At 38.2% G+C, this 25611-nt stretch overlaps 1 pseudogene; it reads right to left on the bottom strand.

Annotated features, from left to right (window-relative positions):
- Positions 1-11054: 11054 nt before the first annotated feature.
- LOC114048998 overlaps positions 11055-25611 on the bottom strand; it is a 43727-nt pseudogene continuing 29170 nt past the window's right edge.

Below are 25611 nucleotides of genomic sequence, written 5' to 3'. Positions count from 1 at the left end.
GACTCTGCGGAGGAAGCAGTCCTCCCGGCTCCCTTCGGCCCGCGCACCTACCGCTCCCCGATCCCCAAGTAGAGATCCTGCGAGCGCAGGGGAGGGAGGCTTCCCGGGCAGGACTGGCGAGTGTGGGAAGACGGGGAGGGGAGACGGGATGGGGCGACCTCTGGGAGAAACTTGCCTGCGCTTCCAGCGCGGCGGCGCTCCTAGAACCAGGAGCTTTTCACCATCCGTGCATCCTGGAACAATCCTGAAACCTATGGACCCCCTCCCAGAATAATGGTTTTAAATGCATGAAATATAATACAAGAATTAGAAAGGGAACCAGTTATATCGAAGGAGTTGTAAAATATGTGTATATTTGTAAATGTTTATCTCTCCATCCTTCCCCTCTTAAGACACATAAGAGCAGGGTGTCTGGTGAACTATTTCCTGCTCTTGTGTGTCCCAAGAGGGGAAGGGTGGAGAGATAGATATGCATATACATATACATATATGCGTACATGTGTACATATACACATATATGTAGGTGTGTATATATGTATGTATATATATATATATATATAGGAAATTCATCGGACCCCCTGCTCTTGCGTATCTTAAGAGGGGAAGGGTGGAGATACAGAGATAGATGGAGAGAGAAATATACACATATATTCACAAACACACACATATTTAACACACTCACATATATTTTACAGAAGTTCACCAGACTCCCTGCTCTTGCGTGTCTTAAGACAGGAAGGATGTAAAGAAAGATCAACATTATCTATTCCGTGTTTGAAAAAAGATGGATCCCTAATTTTATTCATTTTATTGCTTTCATCTATCTCTTGACTCACTGGTATTCTGACAAAACAATACCTCTCTCCAAAAGAGGTAATGAGGTTAGCAAGGACACATTTACAAACTGACAATTTCTTACAAGGATTCTGCTGTTTTTGACCACAGAATAGCTAGTGTTGATCTCTGTATCTCTCCACCCTTCACAATACTTTGTTGTGTTGGTTTCCTATTTCTCCAGGACTACCCTCTCCTCATAATGAATTTTTAAGTGTCAACTTCCTTTCGCTTTCATAGTCTCTGAACAAGGTTTTAGACTAGGAAGTACCTTAGAGATACTGTCACATCGTGCGAACTTCGAGAGTCAAACCCAGATTTTTCTAACTTCTAATCTGAATACTTTTCCCACTACGCCATTCTTTCTCCCAAATCTATGAAGCTGACTCCTGTGCCCATCTTAGAACAAGAGGGTAACCTCAAAAGATTATACAAATCCAGGTAGCACAAAGTCTCTGAAATTTGTTTCCTTACAGGGTCCCGGACCTAACTAGATGGTGTTAAAAAAAAAATCGGGGGCTCATAAAAACAGTCAACACAAAGGTAAAGTTATGGAACAGTCTTTAACATACATCCTTACATTGCTTGTTGCCCTTTTGATATTAATTTTCCCCTTCAAAGCGTCCATTCAAGAAGCATTTGTGTCAGACACCTGGGATTTAGAGACAAAAAAGAAAGTACTACTAGTCACATTTTAGAATCCCTTCCTTTTCCATCTGACTTTCCACTCTCTTAACCCAATAAGCCTACTTTTTTCTCTAGACCTATAATTTCATGGGTATAAGGTTGCAAATTCATGGGTGTAATGAGGAAACTCTAGCAATGCAGATCAGAGGCTGTTCTGCAATCTATAGCATTATAAAGTTGTCAGGGGACACTGAGAAATTAAGTATCTTGTCCAGGTTCGTGTAACTAGTATTCCTCTGAAGTAGGAGGTGAATCCAGATTGTCCTGACTTCTCCACTTAGATTTATTCCAGTATTGCTTCTGGCTACCAAGTTGTTGAGAATCACTAAAGAAAATTACACAATCCAGCTGATTTCACTTATTACAAAATTTGTCTACCTTTCACTTCCATTCATTCACTGTTCCTAGTTCTAGTTTCTAGACCTATCTAGAATAAAAAAAAAATATCCTTGTGAAGTATGACAGCCTTCCCAAAACTTGAAACTCTCCAAAAATGGTCTTTGTGTTTCCCATAGATCTCCATTTCCTTCAGCTAGCCTTTAGATAAAATAGCTGAGAATATAACATCACTTTGGTTTCTCTCCCATGTCTACATTTTGTTATGTCCTAGGCCAAACACTAAATTCAGAAATTTTAAATAAATCACCTATGACTAAAAAACACAAAAAAATAGCTATTACTCAGAAATTACTTATTTTTAATTTTCCTTTTTACAGTAGGGATCTGACAAACATCAACAAACATATACATTTCCATGGATGGATAACAGAGAAAGGTATGTGAAACAATGAGTCTGTCACACACAACTTTTTTTTTTTTGAATTAGGCAATGGTGTTAAGTGACTTGCCTAGGGTCACACAGCTAGTAAGTGTTATGTGTCTGAGGCTGGATTTGAACTCAGGTCCTCCTGAATCCAGGGCCAGTGCTCTATCCATTGTGCCACCTAGCTGCCCCCACATAACTTATTTTTAAAAGCATATAATAAGTTTAACATGGTAGTATCAATATTATCCTGCACGTCCGCATTCATGCCTGAACTTCCTTCTCTGCATTTTTAAAATGGCCCATTGATAACCTTTATGGAGTGTGTGTGTGTTTTGCCCAATCTGTCAACAATCAACAAGCATAACTTGCTACTACAAGTATAGCAATGCTACTACATACTAAAAGCATCTACTATGATCTAAGAATGGTACTAGGCACTGGGAATACAAAGAAAAAATTTTACAAGTCCTTGTCCTTAAGGCACTCATAGTCTAATAGAAAACATGCAAACTATGTACAAGCAAGATATATACAAGATAAATTGGAGATAAGCAACAAAGGGAAACTGCTAGCATTAAGGGAGATCAGGCATGACTTCTTGTAAAAGGTGGAATTTTATCTGGGACTTGAAGAAAGGCAGGGAAGCCAGTAGGCAAAGATGAGGAGGGAGAGAATTCCAGGCATGAGAGATTGAGTCAAGAGGTAAAAGTGTTCTGTTCAAGAAACCATAAAGAGACCACTGTCAGAATAAGTGGGGTTGTATAGGGTATAAAAAAGACTGGAAAGGTAAGAAGGGGATAGGTTACGAAGGACTTTGAACAACTGAGGATTTTATATTCCTAGAAGTCATAGGGAACCACTGGAGTTTATTGAATAGATTGGGTGTGTGCAACAGGATTTGTCTAGATGTGGCCAGCAGGGAAGCATGAATAAATACTGTAATCTCTTCTGCCTGCCTATGTCCAAGGGAGACTGATTCCTGCCAGTCTGGGAGCAAGAGATTGGGACAGTGAGGCTTGCTGCTCTGTTCTCCTCAGAGAGAGGGTATCGGATTAGAATTATATTTATTCAACCCCCTAAATATTGCTAGCCTAAAGCAGTGTTATCAAACTCACATAGAAACAGGGCCCACTAATCCATACATAAGGATCCCTGAGGGCCATATATAGTCTTGTTTTTAAAATTCAGTTCAAAAAACACTTATCAAGTGCCTATTATGTGCCAGCTATGGGCAACTAGATGGCACAGTGGATAGGGCACTGAGCCTGGAGTCAGGAAGACAGAGTTCAAATTCAACTTCAGACACTTAACGGTATTACCCTGTACAAGTCACTTAACCCTGTTTGCCTCAGTTTCCTCATGTGTAAAATGAGCTGGAGAATCACTCCAGTATCTTTGCCAATAAAACCCCAAATGGAGTCACTGAGTCAGACAGGACTGAAGTGACTGAACAACAAAAATGTGCCAGGCATCATGCTAAGTGCTGGGGATATAATAAGGAAAAGAAGACAGTTCCTGCCTTCAAGGGACATACAATCTAATGGAAGACAACATACAGAAGGAGGTTGGAAAAGTGGAAGAGAACCAGGGGGTATCTGGCACAGAGGCATCTTGTTTAAAGGAGTTGAAATCAAACAAAACTTTGGATGGAAAGTTAAGTGAGTAGAAAATCCAAATCCTTTCTGCACTCTTTGGTGCTCTACCCCTCCAGCCCTTCAATCAGAGGGTAGATGAGGTTGAGGGAAGATGAGAAGGTGTTGAGCATCTAAGGCTGTTTTATATATCTATCTATCTATCTATCTATCTATCTATCTATCTATCTATCTATCTATCTATCTATCTACACACACACACACACACATATATATATATACACACACATTTATATACACACACATTTATATACACACACATATATATACACATATATATACACACACACATATATATATATAATGTTATCTATGTTTAATTGTATTTTTATTTATTTCATTGAATAATTCCTATTACATTTTAATCTGGTTTGGGCTACACTTGGGAATGTTACTGCCATGTATATGACACCTCTGGTTTAGGGGAAATAATTTTTAGGTTCAAACTACTTTTTCTGCTTGCTTTGCCTTTAATGTGGAAAGAGTGCCCCAAGCTGTATCTGAAGGCCTGACTGTCTTCTGACCAACTGCCAGCTACACAAAACTATCATACATAGTGAATAGCAAATAAAACTAACCTGATAGCAAATTGAAATTAGAGAAGTTATACAGATTGGAATAAGTCAGACGATAAACAGAGTGAATGATCTCTCCCAATGGAAGCAAAATCTCTGCTCAACAGAAAGGAGAGAGTCCCTGATCTCATTCAAGGGGAAATTCCCTGAAGACTATAGTGCAGTTAGAAATAGGGATATGGCTGAAAGCAATGGCTCCTCTACGTGTTAGCTCCTTCTCAAGTTCTTCTCTACCTTCAGGAATATCTCCCTGAAAGAGTCTGAACTGAGTGTACCCTCTCTCAAAGCCAGAAGCCAGAAAAGCAGTTTTCTTCTCAAGCTCTCACTGAGGCCACCCCTCAAGCAGGCACGAGCAGGGGGTACTTCTCACTCTTTCCATCAATGAGGAGAGCCTTAGGCAAATACCTAGTCTCCAGGCTAGGTTACATTCATAACAGCCTTTTACATTAAAGCCTTTTCATAAAAGTTTTGATGACAGCTATTATTACCATCCCCCACCTATCCCTCTGTTCCTTATATGCATAATCTCACATCCTTTCCCCATCCTGGTCAACCTCCAATGGTCAATGTTTAACGTGTCAATTTCCTTCCAAAATTTCAGGGGCCCAGAACTGAACACAGTAATCTAATGAGTTCTAACTAAAGCAAAGTATAGCAAATACTATGTAACCTCCCTCATTTTATAAATCGTGATCCCATTAATCAAATCTTTTTTGCCGGGTGTATCAAAATGTTCAGTCATATTAACCTCTCAATCCACTAAGACTTTAAAAATATTTTTTTTAATAGGAACTATTATCCAGCCAGGTTTCCCAATCCTGTATCTATCTGTACAATTGATTTTTTAAAAAATTGGTACTTGAAAGATTTTATTCATTTATTCAACAAACTCATCTTAAGCACCTCCTATATGTAGTGAAGCCCTATAACAGGAAAGTAGTACACAAAGGCAAAACAAAAAACTGTCCCTACCCTTAATGATTGTGCTTGGGGAGATAGCAGCTTAGTATATTGGATAGAAAACTGAGATTAGAGTCAGGAAGACTGGGATTCTAAGCTTGTCTCTTCTACTTATTAGTTGTATGACCATGGGCAAGTCAACCTCCCTGAGTCTCAGTTTTCTCATCTATAAAATAAAGAGGCTGGACTAGATGATCTTTCTTAGGTCCCTTCCAGGTCTGCTCTCTGATCTATGTAAACAGATAAATAAATACAAAATAATTTAAAGAGTAAGGGGAAACTAGCAACCAGAGATCAGGATCAACCTTTAAGAGGAGGTGGTAATGAAGGATTTATGATTTTTTTCGGCGTTAGCTCTAATTCCTACTCTCAACCAATGACAAATCACTATCCTAGAAGTGGCATGTTGTAGTCAATGGGGCACTGGACTAAGAATCAGAAATTGAAGTTCAAATCCTTCCTCAGACATTTATCAGCTGTGTGAGTCAGTTAACTTCTCTGTGCCTCAGTTTCCTCATTTGTAAAATGAGTTGGTTGGACTTAATGGCTTCTGTAGGAGTAGGAGTAATACTCTAACCCCTCTCTTCCTCCCTCACCCCATACTAGGCTATTTTTTTTTAAAAGGCATTGAAACATTCCTCAAAACTCTATTGGCTCAGGCGACTAACCATCTGAACTTATCATGGAGCTGGAGGGGTTCTCATGTGTTTGGCTGATAGATTACAGTGATAGCTTCATTCAGCTGAATCAACTCAAGGAGTCCTCAAGGCTTCTCCTTGTTGAATATCCTCTTGCTATAGCTAAATAAATCCTTAATTTTTTAAATGGTAAATGACCTACAAGTATTTCATTTTGTTCCTCACATACTACACGCTATTGCTTGACTCTTGACATTTTAACTGTCTGTCTCTCATGCCCAGACTCTCTCCATCCTGGTCTCCTCATCCTGCTCTCCAAGACTCAGCTCCAGTATTTACCTTCTGGGACAAACCTTTCCGAGTTCTCCAATTTGTCCTGTGTATATGTTTGTACATGATTGTTAACATGTGGTCTTCTCCTTTAGACTGTGAGCTCCATGAGATAACAGATTTTTGTTCATTTTGGGCTTTTCTTTGTATCCCCAAAGCTTAGCAAAATCATTGGACTCAAAACAGCAGTACCAGGCCTGAATTCAGGAAGACTCATCTTCCTCAGTTCAAATGTGGCCTCAGACACTTCCAAGCTGTGGGACCTTGGGCAGGTTATTTAAATCAAGTCAGTTTCCTCATCTGTAAAAATGAGCTGAAGAAAGAAATGGCAAACCACTCCAGTATCTTTGCCAAGAAAGCTCCAAATGGGGTTACGTAAAGTTGGACATGACTGAACCACAATAATAAATAAATGCTTATTGATTCGATTTGACTTTGTTCCATTCTTGAACCTAAATTACCAAGGGTGATTCTTCTAGCTCTAAGATTATGGTCTTACAGTTTAGTCTGAGGTAAAGAGAAGTTGTGACTTATTCTTATTCAGTGTGATCTTACTAGATTTGTCCAGTCATTCTACTCAAGATCTGAGATGACATTTGGGATTACTCTCAGAGTGGTTTGTTCTGATGAACAACTTCTGAGTGCTGCTTTTTAATGGCCTGCTTGTGGGATTTTCTTGGAAGCCCTATCCAGGTGATAGCCAGGCTTTCTCTTAAAGTTTGTATTTCAAGTTGAGCCAGTCATTTTCAATAAAGAGTTGTGGGGTTTTTTTCCTTCTAAACTTTCTATTTTAATATACATATGGCAGGGGATGGAGGGGAAAGAAGGGAAAAATACATATTCAAATTATTCACTGATGAAGTATAAGAACTTACTACTCTCAAAGTCAGAGACCCTGGATTGTTCCTTCAATATAAAAGCCCTATACAAATAGCAATTAATGTTACCAATCCCACAGCATTGTTGGTGGTTCCAAATTCTTTTTTTTAATAGTATTTTATTTTTGTCCAATTTTACATGTAAAGAATGTATAACATTCATCTTTTTTGTAATTTTTTTATTTTAAACTTAAATACAAAACGAGAAAAGAAAAGAAAAAAAACATTGCCATATACACAGCAGACTATGAGAGGATTCAATATAAAACAAATTTCCATTTCAAGAAAACCTATATAATAAATACTACACATTGTTTTCACAGCTGCCCAGTTTTTCTTTGCTTCCTTATTGGTTTTCTTTTGTTCCCTGCTGTGCACTTTTTACTTTATTTTGCCAATGAAAGTTTTCCTCCCCAATTTTCTGTATTCCTTCTATTCTTGGCTATATAGGTTTTATTTATGCAAGAAAATTTTAATTTAAAATCATCAAAAATTATTCTTTTTATTCTTCAACAATGCTCTCACCTCATAATATAGTTTAAGGTTTGATACTGCTGAATCTACTTTCTTTACATCTTTTTCCCCCCTTATTTCTTTGAAGTTCCTGACCTTTTGTTCTTCCAAATGATCTTTGTTATTATTCTTTCTAACTCAGTAACATAATTTTTTAGTAATTTAATAGTGATGACATTGAATAAATGATTAGTTAAGTAAAATTGTCATTTAAAATTTATGTTGGCTTCACCTACCCATGAATAATAAATATTACTTTCATTATTTAGATCTGAGTTTATTTGTATAAAAAAGTGTTTTGTATTAATGTTCATATATTTCCTGTGTCTGTATCGTATATGCTCAGGTATTTTATACTGTCTAGGTATTTTAAATGGTCTAAAACAATATTGATTAATATTGCTAACACAGGGTGTAGTTTCTCTATTTTTTATTTTTGATTAAATCTTTTTTAACTTTAACTTTGTCTGAGATCATGATTACTATCCCTGCTTTTTTTACATACCAAATTCTACTCCTTCCCTTTGTTTTTATCTCTATGTGTATCTCTTATTTTTATGTTTCCTGAAAGCAACATATTGTTGAATTCAAATTTTTAATCTACTGTTTCCATTTTATGGGCAAATTTGTCCCATTCACATTCTTAAGCTACAATTACTTGTTGTATATTTTCCTCCTTCCTATTTTTCCTCACTGTCCTCATCCTATTTACTCAATCCCTCCTCACTCCTTTGCTTTATTTCTACCCTCTACCTTGCCTACCTGTTCCTTAACCTACTCACCCCTCTAAGAGTCCCTCCCTTATCCTCTCCCCCACCTTATCCCTCCCTTATCCTCTCCCCCACCTTATCCCCTTGACCTCTTATTTCTTTCTGAATTTAGAAGACTTTTATACCCTTGTAGATAAATATGTTGTTCCCTCTTTAAACAATTCCCAATGAGAATAAGGTTCCAGCACTACCCTCCCTCCCCTCTCCTAGCTTCTTCTCTATCAATTTTTCCTTTTATGCTTTATTTGTATGAGATGATTACTCTTTTTTATCTCTCCCTACAGAGTTGTTTTTAGAAGCACCCCATCATACTCAGCTCAGCCCACACCTTTCTTTCAAACTACCCAAATAATGATGACAATCATAAGAGTACTGCTAATATTTTCACATATATGAAGTAAATAATTTGAACTTATTGAGTCCTTTGTAACTGTTCTTTAATGTTTACCTTATATTTCTCCTGCATGTTATATGTCAAATTTTCCCCTAAGTTTTTGTCACAAAAACTTGAAAGTCTTTGAGTTCGTTAGATGTCCATTTTTTTCCATTCAAGATTATGCTTAACTTTGCTGGATAAGTTACCCATGGTCATAACCCCAACTTTTTTGCACTACAAAATATAGTATTCAAAGATTTATGGTCCTTCAGCACAGTAGCAGCTAGGTCTTATATAATCCTTATCATAGCTCTACAATATTTAAATTGTTTTTTTTTCTTGTTGCTTCCAATATTTTCTCTTTAACCTGGGAGTTTTGAAACTTGACTATGATATATATTCCTATAAATTTTCCTCCTAGGGTCTCTTTCAGGTGGTAATCAGTACATTTTTTTTCTATTTCTGCTTTGCCTCCTTGTTATAGAACTTCAGGGCAATTTTCCTTGATAATTTCACGTAAAATTGTTTCAAGATTCTTTTTTATCATAATTTTTAGGTAGTCCAACTGTTCTTATATTATTTTTCCTTGATCTGTTGTTCAGATTGGTTGTTTTTCTGATGAGATGTTTCACTTTCTCTTCTATTTTTTCATTCTTTTGATTTTGTTTTATATCTTGGTGTCATTGCTTCCCCTTGCCCACTTCTGGTTTTCAAGGAATTTTTTTCTTCCTTAAGTTTTTGATTCTCTATTTCTAGTTGGTTGACTTTCTTTTCATAATTTTCTTGATTTTCTTGGATTACTCATTTTTTTTTCTAATTTTCCTTGATCTTTCTAATTTCATTTTTAAAGTCCTTTTTAAGTTCTTCTAAGAATTCTTTTTTTGCTTGGGACCATTTGGCATTTCTCATTGAAAAAGGAGTGGCTTTTTTTTTTTTTAGTTCCATTATCTTCCCCTGAATATGAACCCAGATCTCTATCCCCACAGTAACTATCTATGGTTGGGTTCTTTCTCCTTTGCTTACTCATTTTTATTTATTTTTTGTTTTATTTTGATTTTAGTAGCTATTGGTGTAATTAAGTTGTAGTCACCAGGTATGGGGAATGATGCCCCAAGCCTCAGGTCCTCCTTACTGTAATTTTTTGGGATCTGTCTCAGGGCTCAACCTTCGGCTGTCCTCTCTACTCCTGAGTCACAGCTAGGACCCCGCTAGCCACACTGTCTCACAAATGATCTTGCTCCCAGTGGTCCATTAGGTGGCTGCAAACTACAGCTGTCCTCTCTGCCCTGGAATTGACACCAGGGCCTCTGCTCTCCTGCAAGTGCCCACAACCAACAGTGTCCCTGCTGCTTGCTATTGCACTCACCAGGTGTGTGCTAGCTCCTTCTTCCCAAAGCCACAGCCCAGGATGCGCCTGGTCAGCAAAGTTGTGCTTGGCATCCCTCAACAGTGGAAAGTCCTTCAGTCTTCTCCTGCTCAGCCATCAGACCCCAACACAGTCTTTGAGATGCAAGTTTCTAAGGCCATCTTCCCAGAATCATCTCCAACATTCATTTTTTAAAAATTTTGAATTCCAAATTTTTATGCCTCCCTCTTTCCCTAAAAGAGCAAGCAATTTGATGTAGGCTATATACGTGTAATCATGTAAAATATATTTCCCTATTAGTCATGTTGTGAAAGAAGAAACAGACCAAAAGGAAAAAAAAACACGAAAAAAAAATAAAGTGAAAATAGTATGCTTTGATCTGCATTCAGACTCCATCAGTTTTTTCTCTGGATGTGGATTGCATTTTCCATCAAGAGTCCTTTGGAATTGACTCGGATCATTGTATTGCTAAGAAAAGCTAAGTTATTCATAGTTGATCATTGAATAATGTTGCTGTTACTGTGTGTAATGGCCTTCTGGTCCTGCTCATTTCACTTTGCATCAGATCATGTAACTCCTTCCATGTTTTTTCAGAGGTTCTGAATTCTAAAGCAACCACTAGTGAGTTGTAGATGTAATTCTATTTATGCAGTTTCCAAAATAATTTTTACTATTAGGATTCTGTACAGTCTTGGTATCCTGGAACAAATCAGTGTGCCCAGGCAGCGATGAGATCAACTTTTTGTCCAGCTGGGGCATCTTTTCAAATGGTAGTTGGTTTTCCAAAATGCTGATGATTACCTCCTCTGAAGGAATGTTCCACAGGATTCATGGCCACACCCTGGACACGAAGCTAGCAGTTTCTCTTGGCCTTATATTTGTGCTAGGCATGGCCTGCCTTAAGGATGGACTTATCAGTATGACCTCCTCTAGCAACAATACCAACCACAGCTCTCTATTTGCAGAGATCACTTTCTTGAGCCTGAAGGTAGCTTCACCAGTGTCTTCTTGGTTTCAGGATCCTGGGAAATCACTGTGGCATAGTTTCCAGATGCATGGGCAAGTTTACCCTGGGCCCCGGGCTTTTTTTCTTCAGACAGCACACAATGGTCCCTTCAGGCATATTGCCAATTGACAAGACATTGCCAATGTTGAGTTGAGCTTTCTTACCACAGTACACAAAGTGGTCTATATGGATGCCCTTAGTAGCAATGAAAAGCTTTCCTCTTTTTAGATCAGTAAAGATCCCAGAAAGCTATTTTCACAAGAGGATCCCCACTTGGCTTAGACCTTGGTTTATGTCCTTTATGATACCCTTGATGTAGCCATACCTCTTGGCAAAGTCAACAGACTGGAGCTTGGTGGCCCCTTACCTGTGTTTCCCATGAGTGAACTGGAAAGACCAAGCCTGCACCCTTCCTCTGACAGCAGATCATCCAACCTATCTAGTGGGATCTGGCTTTGGACTTGCTAGAAAGAGCAAGAGTTCTGTTTGTAATGGAAAAGTCACAATTGAGCAGCCTGGCTATTTGGATCATAACCCAATTGGGCCCCTAGGGCTGCCACATTTTGGGGCAAAAGTTACTCAGGTGATATTAAGGTAGTCAATGCTGATTGCCAAATAGGAAAAAGGGAGAGCTCAGGGGAACTACAAAGCCAAACTTTTGCTGCTTTTTGTGCAGATGATCTTGATGTCCTAATTGGCAGCTTGCTTAGGTTGTTGGCTATTAGACAACGATTCTGCCCTTGGACTTGAAAAGAAAATCTGAAAGTTCTTCTCTCCTTTGCTCTTAAAGACATGCAGAAGAGAATGAGGCTCATTGTGTCTGAACTGTTATCAACTCAGTTTTTTGCTAAGTATTCCAGTAGAGATTAAGAATCAGAGCACAAGGGGTGAAATGAAAACAACTTTGATTGCCAGCAATTGTATCCAAAAAATTTGAAGACTCAGTTCAAACATTTAGTTTATTACTTGACTTCTTCTGGATGGTACTACTAGCTTGTATACCCATATTCAGAGTTGCTTATAACTGTAATGAGGCAGTGATTTCTCTGAAAAAGCTTGGGGCCAAAAGCCAGATGAAAAGCAATTTAGACATCCATCTGTCTCAAAATCGAAGGAATGAAGAGAGACAATGTTGCATCAGCATAAATAAATTCCATCGCCTTAACCCATATTAGAATACTATAAACTGAAATGGCTACCAGCAAAATTTGCACCCTCTTTGATAAAACCATGTGGTCACACAGCAGGAGTAATAGCATTCCCAAGTGTTGTTGTTCACGTACCTACTTATTATCCAAGCAACCTTGTAACAAGAGACCTGAAATCGCTGTTTGGGGTGGAAATTCCTGCTGCCAAGAGGTGGTATGTTTGACTTTAAAAGACACCCCAGCACAATGGGAGAAAGATTTAGATCAAAATAGTCAAATGAAGATATGAGTCATTTGGGAAGAGCGCTTTATGTTTGTGACAAACAATAACTTAGTCTTACTAAAATGTATTTGATTGAAGTTTAAAACTATGACTCGTGGATTTCAATTGGTTGGCCATATGAACTGATATAATGCACGAGGCATTATTGGCCAAATGGGGAAAGGGCATATAAATGGGTAGGTTTGTTTTGTTACTACTGTTGTCATGGTTATATTGTTTGTTTGCTTTTTCCCTTGAGGTGATAATATCTATTCCTGTCATTTCATTAATATTGGGGACTCCTGCTAAGGAGTGTACTCTACTGCAGCAGATACAGCAACTTACCATCTTAGAGATTTGCCTAGGGCATTGAGAGGTTAAGGGACTTACTCAGGGTCACGCAGCCAGCATATGTTAGGAAAGACTTGACAGGTGTTTGTGATTACAAGGCTGACTTTCGGCTAGGCTATGCTTATTCTCATATGAGAATACATGTTTTGTTTCATTAATGCTTAGCACAGGGCTGATCATACAGTAAATATTTAAAAAGAAACTACTTAGGTTATCATACATTTAGGATGGAAAGGGACTTTGAGATCACCCTATCCAATTCTTTGTTTTACAAATGAGGAAACTGAGGTCCGGAGAAGATAAGGGACTTGCCAAAGCAATATAGATAGTAAGTGACAGAGTTGGAATTTGAACTCAGATACTCAATTTCAAATCCAGAATTCTTTCCATTCTACCACACTGAAATTAAGATTAAGAATAACAAGACAGTACATTAGTAGTAAACAAAAGAGGTGGTGGTGATGATATTTTTAATTTTGAACACAAAAATTTATACATTTATCAAGAATGTGTGGTGTAGTGGTAAGAACATTAGATTTGAATTCAGAAGATTTAACCTCTCTGGGCCTCAATTTCCTCATCTGTAAAAGGATATTAGACTAGGTGACCCCCTTCCAGTTGTAAATCTGTAATACTGTGACCTTGGTTCAGATCTTGCCTCTTTGTTGTTCCATCATTTCCGTCATATCCAACTCTTCCTGACCCTATTTGAGGTTTGGAGGATTTTCTTGGCAAAGATACTGGAGTGGTTTGCCATTTCCTTCTGCAGCTCATTTTACAGATGAGGAAACTGAGGCAAACAGGGTTAAGTGACTTTCCCAGGAGTCACACAGCTAGTAACTGTCTGAGGCCAGATTTGAACTCAGGAAGATGAATCTTCTTGACTCCAGGCCTGGCACTCTATGCCTTCTTGCCTTTTCTACTTACTTGTTATGTAAATTGGTGGAGGTGCTGATCAAGGAAATCCCTCACTAATTTGTGGAGTTCCCTGAAGAATTGGTTGAAGTGACAAGACATGATCCCATACCTGGAGTAAGGAGAGTACTTCCCCATAAAGTGTGTGCCTATACCTATTGGTACCTTTTTGAGAGAACACAGACAATTGCAGTTTTGTTTCTGTTAACTAGGTCTTCTCCCAATATGACTAGGTGGCTGAGACTCAGGTCTTGTCAGGTCTCATTGCAGGGGTCTGTGAAAGAGATTGACTGATCTCAGTCTTTTTTTGCTTTTTCACCTTAATCTTTTTGTGTGTTTTCTTTTATGCCTTTCTTCTGGAGTGTCATAGTGTTGGAGGAAGGGTGAAAGGATTTCTTTCTTCCTCATTCCCCAGGAGTAGTTTAGTAAAGGCAAAAAGTAGAAATAGAAATGTGTTCATCCATGCATTTGAGAGAATGCCCATAACTTGATTTATCAAGCCCAAGAGATGGCAGAACTAACAGCTTTCTGTGAGAAGCACATGGGAGAAACAAACATGCTTGCCTGTATAGCTCAATAGCTATACAGCTGTTGTATAGCTGTTCATAGACAATGTTCCTGAGCCCGACTTATTGTGTAGAGGTGAAGGAAATGTCTGTTTCCTAGATAGCATGATCTCAGAATCTAGCCACCTAGTCAGAAAAGAAAGCTTTCTTGAGTAGTAGAAGCCTTTGGGATTTTGGGTAAAAATAAGTTTGAGATTTTGAGAATCTGAACTTCTAGGGAGAAAAGGAGATTTCCTGAATAGCATGTGTTTTTATAATCAGTAAATGAATCTCTACCAGTGCGCTTCCTTCCATAATTATCAATTGATTATCAATCATTCAGCCAGACTGAAGAAGCTTTTAAAAAGGGGTATTTTACTATTTCAGTATCGTTGGCACAAACAATCCCCTTCAAAAACCTGTGACACACACTCTCACAAATATATACTGTGTTCAAGGGAAAATGTTCTCAAACTTACAGCATATGTGGCAAAAGGGAACTCACAGCTCTTTGAAATCCTTTTGCTGTAGTCCTCAAGGTTTTCCTCTTAGGTTTGGGATAGTTTTTCCACATAGATCTTTATAGAGCTCTGAATCTGCATCCCGTCTGTCCTTGGCAACTAATGTGAACACTGCCATCAGCTGTTCCTGGGACACTGAGAGGATGCAATGGGAAGACAGGAAATCCAAAATCCACTGGACCCTTTCAAGCTCTCAAGGTTCTCCACCAGACAAAGGGAAGGAGACTGAGACCAAGTCAAAGAATGAGGCATAGCCTCTGTTCCTCCTCCTCAATTGATTCCTTCTTAAAAGTTTGGCTCTCCCCTCCAATGCTGGCACTCAAAACTCTCCATACCACCTAGGCCCTAGAGGGAATGACCAAGTCCTTCAGCCAATCTAAACAGACTTTCTGTCATATGTAGGGAAGTATTCATGTTTTGTTCATATCTAGTGGACAATCAGGCAGCTAGGTGGCACAGTGGATAGAGTGCAGGACCTGGAGTCAGAAAGATCTAAGTTCAAATCTGTTTTCAGACACTATCTGTGTGACCCTGGGCAAGTCAATTAACCTCTGCTTGCCTTAATCCTCTGGAAAAGGAAATGGCAAACCACTCCAGTATCTTTGCTAAGGATGCCCTATGGACAGTACTGGCATGCCATGGCCCACAGGGTCACAAAGAGTCTGATACCAACGAACAACAAGGAAATCCTCAAGAAGAGTTTTTACCTGATAAATGTATCAGGGCTAAAGAAGATGGGTTGATTCTGATCCCATCTTTATATTCAGAACCTAGTTTTCTAGTCTTACCTCTGAAGGTGGAGGCTTTGCTTGAAGGAGCTACTTCTCTTTCTTCCTCCGTAAGCTTCACCCAGTCCTCCGTTGTCTTTTTAATTACATCCTCATTTCTCTCTGGATCTTAATAGCTCCAACCCTTGGAAAACCTGAATCACTCTGGACCCATTTCACTTCCCCCTTCTCCAAATTTGCCTGAAATAGATTCATCAGTCAGCTATTAAGACTGGGTCTACTTTTATGGTGGAGTTTAGTTGCTTCATCTAATACTCAAGGTCAGTGTCCAAGGACCCAAACAAGTCTAATTTCTTCTTTTATTTCAAATCTCAAGTCCCCCATTGGGAAACCCACAACATTTTTGTTTCTTTTCTGGGGGATATCTCTTTTAGCTTATTTGCCAGGCCAAGATGATTGACTCTCTCCAAGTCTAAAGATGATTATACTTCTACGACCTTATATTGCTATCATGTCCTGGGAAGGCCTTTTGAATACAGAATTGTGATGTCTAGTAATTACTTGAAGAAATAATTGCTTGTTCTACAGTATATTTATAAGTACAATTATAAAAAAAAGGAAAATTAAAATTTATTTTGAAATCTTTATTGGTTTTGATCAGCTAGAAGTGGGAAACTTTTCCCCTAGAATTAAATTTGATAATTCTGAATTTTTTTTTTTAGGGGATATATCACACTGCTAACTCATATTGAACTTGTAGTTCATTCAAAGTCCCAGGTCCTTTTCAGAATAACTGCTGTATATCCAAACCTCCCTGTTTTACATTTGTGGAGTTTATTTTTTTACAGTTGAGTGGGATGTCCCTATGAAGACTTCTCAGTGTAATTAAGGTTTGGGATAAGACTATCCTGAATTTGGAGATAAGCATAGGATAAGTATAGATTTCTACAGTTCCCCTTCTCTCCCAGTGCCATATCAGTAGTTAAAGATCGCCAAGCCTAAAACCCCCCCCGTATTCTGTTGCTACATTCTGGTCACAGTGCCCTTCCCACAGCAGCATCTAACTTGATCACACATTCTAAATTGTTCATTTTGGCAGCAAACTAAGGAGATGGATATGTATATTGTTTCTTTGTTCTCTGTCTCTGGGAATAGATTTTTGTGCTTAGATTGTAAGCCAAATATTGGATAGTTGGTGGGAGGGGGAATTTTCCCCATTAGGATTATTTAAACTGGCTTTTTGCTTCTTTATTTTGTCTCCCTTCATCAGACCATACTGGTGGAAGAGACACCTGATTCTTGAGAATTGAAATAAACTTTCTGTTCCTACCTTGAGATACCTCTAAGTGTTTTTTTTTTTTTAGGTTGCATCCCACACATGCTTACATGCAAGACTTAACATTTATCCCTATTGAATTTTGTGTTATAAGATTTAGCTCAATGCTCTGGCCTGCCTGGATTCTTTTGGAACCTGTCATCCAGCGTGTTAGCTATCCCTCCCAGCTTCATGTCATCTGGAAATTTGATGGGTAGACCAGTGCTGCCTTTGTCCAAGTCAATGATGAAAATGTTAAACATTGTGGCCTCAAATCCATCTGATTGCTTTATCATCTAAACCATAGTTATGCATCTTATCCACAAGAAGAATATGAGTTTTTTTCAAAGCTTAGCTAAAAATCTAGGCATACTATAATCCATAGTATTTTTCAAATCTATTATTTATATAGTAGTACTATTAAAAAAGGTAATTAAGTTAGTCTGGCAAAACCATTTCTTAATGAAATATGCTGGCTTTTTGTAATTCCTATTTCTCTCTCTAGATATTTGTCAGCTATATCTTTAATGAACCTTTCTAGAATTTTCCCAGGAATTGAAGTCAAGCTTACTGGCCTATAGTTTGAAGACTCTGTTTTCTTATTTTTTTTTTAATTAGAACAATGTTTGTCCTTTGCTTATCTTGAAGGACCTCTCCCATTTTCCATAATCAAATATCACCGACAGTGGTTTAGTAATTATATACACCAGTTCTTTCAGGATTTTAAGGATGTAGGTCATTTGGACCAGATGACTTACATTCATCAAGAACAGGTAACTGCTCTCTTTTGTTGTTGTTGTTTTTGTTCAGCAGTGTCCAACTGTTCAGTAGTGTCCAACCCCATTTGGAGTTTTCTTGTCAAAGTTATCAGAGTGGCTTACCATGTCCTTCTCCAGCTCATTTTACGGATGAGGAAACTGAGGCAAACAAGGTTCAGTGACTTGCCCAGTGTTTCACAGCTAGTAAGCATCTGAGACCAGACTAGAACTCAGGAAGAGCAGTCTTCCTGACTCCAGGCTTGGCACTCTATCCACTGTACCTCCTAGCTGCCCCAAGTGCTCTCTTACTATCTCCTTAATTATCCTGGGGATATCAATTCCCTTTTCATTATTTTGTTCTGTAAGTTCCAGTGTAAAGGTCATTCTGCTTTTCAGAGAAAACAGAAAAAATAACAAGAGCTTCTCTCTGTTGTCAGTTATTACTGTCCCATATACCCCAAGGAAAAGTCCTTGCTTTGATCTTCTTTTCTTTCCCCCAAACTTTAAAAACTGTTTTCATTGTCCTTAGCTTCCCTTATCAGCCTCAGTTCATCCTGAGCTTTAACATGTTGAATAACTTTTTTTTTATGGGATTGTATCCCACTTTTTTATTCTTGCTTCCTTACTTAGTCTTGCTTCCATCTTCTATATATCTCTTTTTAAAAATCCTAGGTTGGTTAGTGAGTTCACTGTGCATCCACATCAGTCGCTTCAGACAAAAATTACACTTTTCTTCCACATCAGAATTTTTTCTTTCTGTTTCTTGAGAGTCTCTCATCCTCCCTGGACTGATTTCCCTTAAAGCATTTTGGTCCAAGAAATCCTACTTATCTACTCCTAAATCCTGCCTACCAAACTCACTAAAATTTGTTTCCCCAAAATCTAGGGTGCATGGCAAAATCTAAGGTGCATGTGGGACTGGTAGTGTCATTTATATCTATGTGAATCATTACAAGTGGGTAACCCTCTCCTAGGGTTGAGATTTGATTAATATAGCTTTTCAGGCCCACTTAGAGTACATAGCCAATCAGGAGCATTCTGTGGTGAGTACCTGAAACTTAACCAACCAATGAGGTGTTAGGTTCCCATATTTGGAAGAGTTATTACAGCACCGCCCAGATCTGGAAGTTACTTCAGAGAGTAAAAGTCCTAAGTTACAGAACTGATGGTCACAGACATTGTACCAGAGCAGAAAGTCATGAGTGGCTTAACTGGTATTGAGGTAGCTAAGGGGCATTGTCATCATATAATTATCAGAATGGAAGTTCTTCCTCATATAAAGCATTTCTAAAATGGCCTTTTTCTCACTTTACAGGAGCTCCAGGAATTTTGATGCTTGGCTGGTAGAAAATGATGGGCAATGTAGCCAAGGAAGTTTCACTCAGCTTCAGGTATTCTCAATGCCTGTCCTTGTTAAATATCCTTCTCCTGCTATATGGCTAAGTAAAACTCATTTGATTACCCATTAAAATGACCCATGAGTATCTCATTTTGAAAAAACCTGAAGTACCAGGGGACTGGCCTGAGTTAGGCTGAGTGTAGAACAATTGGCTTAGTCTTGTAAGATTCGAACACAATGATCTTGTTTAAGTGGAGGGTGGGCAGTATAGAGGAAGGTGAGACAAGATTGGCCTTCATGATTTTGGTGGTACTTTTAGTGATGTCCCTAGAAATTGTGGTTTCTTACTGTGTAGTTTCCCTCACTCCTGGGAGTTTAGGGAATAAATTGCCTGAAGCCATTCAGCAATAAGAGAGCAATGTGAAAACAGTCTCTGCCCTTAAGAATTGTACCTAGAAGATAATTGTACTAAACGGTATCCCCTAGCTTTCTTGAACCTTAAGCCTGGTAATTTAAGCTGCCTTCAAGTTCTGCTAAGGGATCTTTTCAGAACTTGGTTCACCTTCAAAGCAGCCTGGAGAGACTGAATTTTGGGAGAGGAAAATTTCCCCTCATTAGAAAAGGTCTAATTGAGAGAACTAATTGTGTTTAAACCATACCTTTATATTGCTAATGGTCATCATCACTCAGTTCCACAAGGAGAGGCCTCCTGAAAAAAAAAAAAAAAGAAAAGCCTTTCCCAGGTTTAAGGGAGTCATATTTGTGTAAATTGTTTGGTTTTGGATGACTTTTTGGAAATTATAATACTATGAACCACCAGTATTCGGTCTTACATTATTTTATTATATTATATATGGATTGTGCCAGCCATTGAGGTGTGGCATGAGGTACGTAGACATTGAGAGAATATAAACCAAGGCAGATTCCTTTAATTTTAAGATTGTCTAACAGTTGTGCTGAAGAAACTGTTTTGAGTATTGTTTTTTGCTATTTTTTTTAAGTTTAGAATTTGACAAACCAGTCAAGATTTTGCCACATGGATTCGGTTGTGATTCTTTGGTGCAAGCCATTTGGAGAGACACTTGAAAAGACAATACTAAATTCTCCGCAGGAACTTAGACACATTTTTGGAATTTGGGATATAGACAAATGTTCCAATTATCCCCATTTAATTAACTGAGGACATGCAGGGATGCTTCATCACTTAAACATTTTTTGTCCTCACTCCCAAATTATGAACTGTGAGGTGTGAACTATAATTCTTTCTCTAGAGCTTCCAGTGAAAGTCCTTTGAAGAGCACAGGAATCAGTCACCAGGAACATTTCCCTAACCCTTAGCAGACATTTGTGAAGGGGAAATAGAGCACTTGTACTAGCCAAGAGGATTCTCTGGCTTTTTTTGTCTGTTGCTTTGTGTCTTTTCCTCAGCACAAGAAAGTAGAGTCAAGTCCCAGCAGCAGCACCCTCAGCATTCCTGGTGGGCATAGGAGGCCAGTGGCAATGCAGGCCTCCCATCAAATTCTGCATAAGGTGGTAGAGTCAGTCTGCCGTAGCAGGGAGGAGTCAGGTTCCCACAGTATCAGAGCAATAGTGCTCGAGCCTACAGGAATGCTCTGTCCTAGTGCTGGCTAGAAAATCTCAAGCTCTAGTAGCCGTAGCTGTCCTGTCCCGGCACAAGGTTAGCAGTTGACTCTACGGAGTAAACAATGGGCAGAGACAAAGGTCTCAGAGGCAGCAGGTAGTGTTCAACAGGGACACATTCAGGCCTGAGTCTCTGGAATCTCTGGCTTTGTCAGTTTTTATTTTTTTGTATGTCTTTCCCAGAGCATAGATAAAGTGATCCTGGGGATCAGTAAATTATAGCTATCAGGATCTAAATTGGTTGATAAATTTGGATAGAGTAAACCTCAGAGCAGGAGAGGTTGTTGAGTCAAGGAAGTAGAGGGAGAGTGTGGAAGTAGCATTGGGGAGCAAGGAATATTTTTACTTACCATCCCAAGACTAAAGAAGGTGCAACTATATTATTGTAAGACTTGTGACAGTGCCTCTCTCAACCAATGGGACCTGCATTATGTGGCTGCCGTGCTGCTTAAAGCTTCAAAAAATAACTTTTAAATAGGAATGGATCACAATATCTGAATTGAACACTAGATGGCACTCTAGTCATCAGTCCAGTCTTCCATGTCAGTTTCTCTTTGGCACATGCTATGGATAACCTTTTTAAGAAACTCTGGTATCCTAACTGGCCTTACTTAGCAAATGTCCAGGTTGTTCCCCCTCCCCCTCCCCCTCCCCCTTAAAGCCAATGCAGTGGTCTTAAACATTTTGAATCGACCCTTGTTGGTCCAGTCCAAAATTAACTTAGGGGAGAAAATCAATTGCTCAAAATATTAAAAAGTAAAATCAACTATCTGAACCAAATTCAGAAACTTCTACTCTAACTGGACTCCCCTCTTTCAGTTCATTGCCAGTTTATTCACAAATTCAGAGACTTACCATGCGGTGATCACATAATTTATTGTACATTGAAGAAAGTGCCAAGAAACTAGATTAAATGATCTCATCCGGAAATACCTCCTACAGCTCCTCCCAGTTGCTTTCCTGGATATTTGGGAATGTCCCTGGGAAAAATCCTATCCAGAGGTGTTCTAGTAAATATTTAATAACTAGTTTTCAAGAGGAAAAATCTATACTGGCACATTTTAGGTTTAATCTGTATTATTAACATTTTCTCAGCTCTCTTATGTGTAGACAGTCAATATAACAATGAACCAAGCTCTGATTTGTAGTGGGTGTCAATTCTGAGGTGTAAATGCTTACATTGAAAGTTTAGCAATTTGCTCTGGCAGAGCTGGCTCTATCTGGGTCAAAAACTTTTTGCTTAATAAATTGCTTGGCCCTGTTCTGCTTTGAAGAAGTCTTTGTTTCTGTATCTGTGACCTTGCATTGATAAGAGAGAAGAAAAAAGTTCCCTCAGCACCACTGAGTTTCTATTCAAAATAGAGATGTGAGGCATCAATGTCAGTCAAACTAACACTAACTGTTAGTCAATATATTGTATATCTACATAGCCTTCTTTCCCAAGTAAGCCTCCCTTAATAGAAGCATACACTCACTAGAAAGGGAGCAAGCATTTCAAAACCTCCTTTGGTTATTGAGGTCCCTATCTCTGGGGGATCTCTGCTCTCTTATGAAGAACTGTTTCACTTGAAAGTACCTGCTTAGCAAAGGGGGAAAAAAAAGGCCTTATCTGCAAAAAAAAAAAAAAAAAAAAAGGAACAGACTTTTTACAAGATTTTCCCTTGTTTTTCACAGGAAGAAATTGTATATGTATAGACACGTATGCATATATATATATATAGGTATATACATACATTTTGTTATTGTTGTTGGAAACTAGGTGGTACAGTGAAATGAGTACCTTTCCTGGAGTCAGGAAGACTCCTCTTCCTAAATTCAAATCTGACCTCAGACACTTACCAGCTGTATGACCCTGCAAGTCACTTAACCCTATTTGCCTCAGTTTCTTCATCTGTAAAATGAGCTGAAGAAGAAAATGGCAAGACACTTCAGTATCTTTGCCAAGAAAACCACAAGTGGAGTCACAAAGAGTTAGACAAGACTGAAAAATGACTGAACAACAAAAATATGTGACATATATGCATGTACATAGGTATAAATATACATATATACATATATATACATATACATGTACAAATACATATATTCATATGTGCATATGCATATTTGTACAAGTGTACTTTTAAAAACCTGATCTATAATTTCATTGATACGGGGAACTGTCATTGAGGAAACTCACTCTATCGTTGCTACTTTTTATGCAACTTAGAATCTTAGACACTTGCCTGGGGGCACTGACAGGTTAAGGATCTTGTCCAGGGTCACATAACTAGTATTTAACAGAGGTAGAACTTGAACCCAGGTCTTCTTGACTCCAAGGCCAGCTCTTATTCCACTACTTCCCACTGCCTCTTTATAATATGGATCCATACATACGTATTTTATAGTTAAAAAAAACTTTTAGTAAAAGTTAATAGTACTTTCTTTCATTCCTAATGAAACAGTCAATGACTTGCTCTAGAGGTGTTTTCCCTGCTCTCACTATTGCCCCTCATGTTGAAATAGTATCTTTTGGATTTGGGGAGCAGGGAAAGAGCCTGACCAAAACCCATTTAATATAGAATTACCAAAGTAGATATTGAAATTCTGCAAAGATCTTGCACAAGTAAACTTCTATATTTCTTTTATGTGAAATAGTGTTAAACAGAATTAGAAAATGCTTCTTGTCTGATGATTAAATACCTTATTTTTCTTGAATGCTCCAAAAGTCTCTGTTCCCTCTGCCTTCAGATTCCTAAAGTCAAATTTTGGCTATAATCACTGAGTTGCATAAAGTACAGATTTTGGAAGCAGACTGCTAAGATACAGCAACTTATATCAGAGTTGGGAATTTTTCAGTATATAACAAGGAAATTAGGAAACTATTTTGTTGCTGTCATCCAAGAAAACGGGGCCACACATTCTTCTTCACATGTGTTGGGTTACCAGTAGGTATAGGATTTAGAAACAACCCAAACCAGACAGGGACATTATTATTATTAATATCATTATTGAGATATACTGGTATATTATTGTACTGTGAGAAATAATGAGTATAAGGGTTCAAGGAAACGTGATGGTAATTGTAAAAACCAATGTAGAATTAAGTAAAACAAACCAGGAGAACAAAATACACAATGACTATTATAGTGTATGCTCTAGGGTTACTTACCCTCCCAACCTCTACTTGTAACGATTACATTTCTCTAGTGATGGCCCTATACATAGCCCTGAGATATTGAGAGTATTTTTCTACTACTGTAGCTCATGAGCCCTTACCACAGTGTGCTTTCTGCCATTTAGTTATCAGTCAGCCACACTTCATTAGCTTTTAGAAAAGTAGTCTATAGAGAACTGACCCTGGAGTCAGGAGGACCTGAGTTCAAATCAGGCCTCACACACTTACTAGCTATGTGATCATGGACAAGTCACTTAACCCTAATTGTGGAAAGAAAGAAAGAAAGAAATAAATAAAGAAAGAAAGAAAGAAAGAAAGAAAGGAAGGAAGAAAGAAAGAAAGAAAGAAAGAAAGAAAGAAAGAAAGAAAGGAAGAAAGGAAGAAAGAAGGAAGGAAGGAAGGAAAGAAAGAAAGAAAGAAAGAAAGGAAGAAAGAAGGAAGGAAGGAAGGAAAGAAAGAAAGAAAGAAAGAAAGAAAGAATGAAAGAAAGAAAGAAAGAGAAAAGTGGTCTAGTAAGGAGAATTGGCATAAAACATTCAGAGACACTGTTACAATGCTAGTGAAAAAGTCCGAATTTACTACAAAATTCACTAAATTTCTCTCTGCTCAAGGTGGGAGGGGAAGAAGCTGACACTTTCCTTCCTGCCCCACCTCTAATTAATTTATTCTCAGGGGCTTTGCTAGCTTCCACCAGTAAATTGACAGATGTTCATATGCCCAATTTCAAACCAACTTGTGAGTTTTACAAGAGTCCCATAGGCCTAACCAAGTTTCTTACCCAATCCCGACAGACTTCCTTTGAATGCCTTGATGCAGTGGGAAAATCTAGGCCTTCTTCACACCTCTGATTCATTGATTCAGTAGAGATTTTCTCACATGTTTAAGGTAACTGGGGCTCTTATCTCCATAGTTGATTTAAATGGGATAAGGTGGTTTGATGGATTGACACAGGTGACCCCACTTTTCCACTGCAATAATGTAAAAGAAAACATCACTAAGATGAAACCGAACTCAGAGTAATTGAAGTGATCATGATAATTCCTGGATAAGAGTTTTATCAAATACACCTCTTTCTTTTTGGTGGAGAGATAGGAGATTTTAAGTGAAAGAATATTACATAAGGTATCAGAAATGACTAATGGGTTAGTTTTGTTCAACTGTTTCTCTTTGTTACAAGGGAGAGCTCAGTGTTGGAGAAAGGTCTATATGGAAATGACTATGATATAAAAATAGAAAGCACAATGCAAAAAATTACTTCTCATATTAAAAAAAAGAATAGGGTTGTTATGGATGGGTGGGTGGGGGCAGAGAATATTTGGTAGTAATGTGGAGCCACTATGATGGCTCTGAAAATTCTAATACCCTAGAGCTTTGTTACAAATTATTGTTATAAAGCACTTTTCAGACAATAAGACAGAAAATTCCATGCCAAAATAACCCATTTAGATAGATATTTTCATTACAGTAATCTGATTTTGTATCAAATGACAAATGGAACATTTCATGCTATGTTTATACACTTCCCAAGAGATTAAATTACTTATGCATAATTTATTGCAACTTTAAGCTTGCCACTTGGT

This window comes from Vombatus ursinus, unplaced genomic scaffold (assembly GCF_900497805.2).
Source record: "Vombatus ursinus unplaced genomic scaffold, bare-nosed wombat genome assembly UNPS02014794.1, whole genome shotgun sequence".
NCBI classification, from domain to species: Eukaryota; Metazoa; Chordata; class Mammalia; order Diprotodontia; family Vombatidae; genus Vombatus; species Vombatus ursinus.
This window is presented reverse-complemented; position numbering and strand designations above follow the sequence as displayed.